This window comes from Apium graveolens, chromosome 2, assembly GCF_009905375.1.
Source record: "Apium graveolens cultivar Ventura chromosome 2, ASM990537v1, whole genome shotgun sequence".
In the NCBI taxonomy this organism is placed as follows: Eukaryota; Viridiplantae; Streptophyta; class Magnoliopsida; order Apiales; family Apiaceae; genus Apium; species Apium graveolens.
The window spans coordinates 44,152,890-44,155,571 of NC_133648.1; the positions used below are offsets into that span (position 1 = coordinate 44,152,890).

General features: G+C 39.1%; 1 non-coding gene across 1 annotated transcript; it reads right to left on the bottom strand.

The window, feature by feature from the left end:
- Nucleotides 1-1,455: 1,455 nt before the first annotated feature.
- LOC141709425 (small nucleolar RNA R71) lies at nucleotides 1,456-1,562 on the bottom strand. The gene has a single exon (XR_012570002.1). It is a non-coding gene; the product is annotated as a small nucleolar RNA R71 (small nucleolar RNA).
- Between the last annotated feature and the right edge of the window lie 1,120 nt (nucleotides 1,563-2,682).

The window sequence follows — 2,682 nt, forward strand, 5'->3', positions numbered from 1 at the left end:
CTTAAGTTATTATACCATGCTTTCATCGGAACCCATGGTGATGATGAGTTCGGTTATGAATTAATCGTTATCGTGGGGTTCTAACGGATTTACTTATGGATTGCAATAGTTAATTTGTTTCGATATCTTAGTGTGTGGTGATTGTATGATATCCTAGTATTGGTTGTGCTTATTCGTCTTATGAGCGTCGCGAACTTATAAGATAGCGTGTTAATCTCTTTTGAAGCAAAAGTAACTATAGGGGTTTAGAACTTGCCATGCTAGCATAGGTTCATGTATTTGTTATGCATGATTCGTAGGTAATTTTAACCATCTTACTTTCCCTATGTAATCACAATAGATAACTTGTGCATTAAACCATTATGTTATCAAATTCTATAGACATATAAGGTCTTAATATAATTGGTGTCTATTCAGCTCTATCTCTTTTTTGAATGTCTGGTATTAGGGTATTCGCATAACGAAAGTTGGCGTTTACTAGTTTCGTGTTATCTGATTAGTTGTCATCACCATTGCATGCTAAGGTTAAGAACAATGACTTTGAATGAAGTAGTAATGAAGTTAGAATCCCATGTTTGTCTCATATAAGGAATGCAACCTCAATTCTCTTAGTTAATGTTATTTATTATAATATTTTAGTTAATCTTAGTTATAAACAATCTCAACTTGTTATCATCTTAGCATTGAATAATAACCATACCATTGTTGCATAACTTCATAATTGAAGTTAACCTAAACCAGTCTATGTGGGAACGAACTAGAAAGAATTATATATTACTTGCGAACGCGTATACTTGCGTGTAAAATTAGCACGTGTTTTCATCCTAACAAGTTTTTGGCACCGGTGTCGGGGACTCGGTGTTAACTTTTAGTTTATATGCTTGACATCAGTGGTCGTTAAAGTTCATTGACTCGTATATTTTACTTATTTGCTTGTTGCTTTTTCAGGTACTATAGAGAGCGTTTATGCTAACGAGTTCTCGATCTCGAAAGAGAACACTGGATAAAGCGGAGGAAGAAGTTCTTGTAGAAGAAGAGAGAGTTGAAGAAGAAGCTCTTGTTGCAATTGGAGAACCAGAAGTGAATCTGAAGGCTTTGATGGATTACTCTCAACCGAAGATCAATGATATTCAGTCTAGCATTGTCAGACCAGCCATCGCGGCTAACACTTTTGAAATCAAGGCTAGCATGATTCAGATGGTGCAGAACTCAGTTCAGTTTGGGGGTTCTCCAACGGAAGATCCCAACATGCATATTAGAGATTTCATTGAGATCTGCGACACCTTCAAATTCAACAACGTGTCTGAAGATGCTATAAAGCTAAGGCTTTTCCCATTCTCTCTAAGGGATAAAGCTAAGTGTTGGTTGTATTCTCTACCACCAGGCTCTATCACCAAATGGGAAGATCTTGCTCAAAAGTTTCTAACTAAATTCTTCCCTATGGCAAAGACAGCTGCAATCAGGAATGCTCTTGCTCAATTTTCACAGCAATCAGGAGAGTCTTAATGTAAAGCTTAGGATCGTTATAAGAAGATTCTTAGAAAGTGTCCTCATCATGGGATTCCTGACTGGATGATTATAAACTGCTTTTATAATGGTTTGGGTGCAACTTCTAGACCCATGCTTGATGTAACATCAGGTGGAGCCTTATGGGCTAAGAGCTATGATGAAACTTATGATTTGATTGAACTGATGGCTGCTAATGAATACCAGAATCCTTCTCAGAGACTAACTCAAGGCAAGGTAGCAGGAATTCTGGAGGTAGATGCAGCTACTGCTACAGTTGCTCAGCTTAAGGCTTTGACGATGAAGGTGGATTCTTTGGCCAATTATGGAATTAATTATGGCTCAACTTAGTATCTGTGAGCTTTGTGCTAGTGCACATGAGACGGAGCAATGTGCTATTTCTAGTGAATCGGCTCACTTTGTGAGCAACTTTTAGAGGTCGCAACAACTAGTTCTAGCCACCTATCATCCCAACAACCGCAATCATCCTAACTTTAGCTGGAGCAACACTCAGAGTGCGGTGCAACAGCCTTATTAGCAGTATGCATAAAAGCAATACAACCCTCCTGGTTTTCAGCAACCACAATATGCACCAAGACAGCAACTCCAACTGCAACAATCTAATGAAAAATCTGAATTGGTGGAGTTGAGGCTCATGTGCAAGAGCCAAGCGGTTTCTATCAAGACCTTGGAAAATCAAATTGGGAAAATTGCCAATGCCTTTCTAAATCGACAACCTGGTACACTCCCTAGTGACACAGAAGTTCCAGGCAAGAAGGAAGTAAAAGAGCAGGTCAATGCAATTACATTGAGGTATGGGAAGGTTGCACACCCCGAAAAATCTCAAGTTTCAGAAGCTAAAGATGTGGCTAAAGAAGATGTGCAGAAGGAAGCAGAAGTGAAACCAAGGAAGAAGACTGTGGAACACACTACTCTTGAGGGTAATACAGGGGAGAAACAGGTCTATCCTCCACCTCATTTTCCTAAGAGGCTACAAAAGCAAAAGTTGGATAAGCAGTTTGCTAAGTTTCTAGAGGTGTTCAAGAAACTTCATATCAACATACCTTTTACTGAAGCTCTTGAACAAATGCCTAGCTATGCGAAGTTTATGAAAGGTATTCTCTCTCGGAAGGTGAAGCTCGATGCCTTAGAGACCGTTGCGCTCATGGAGGAATG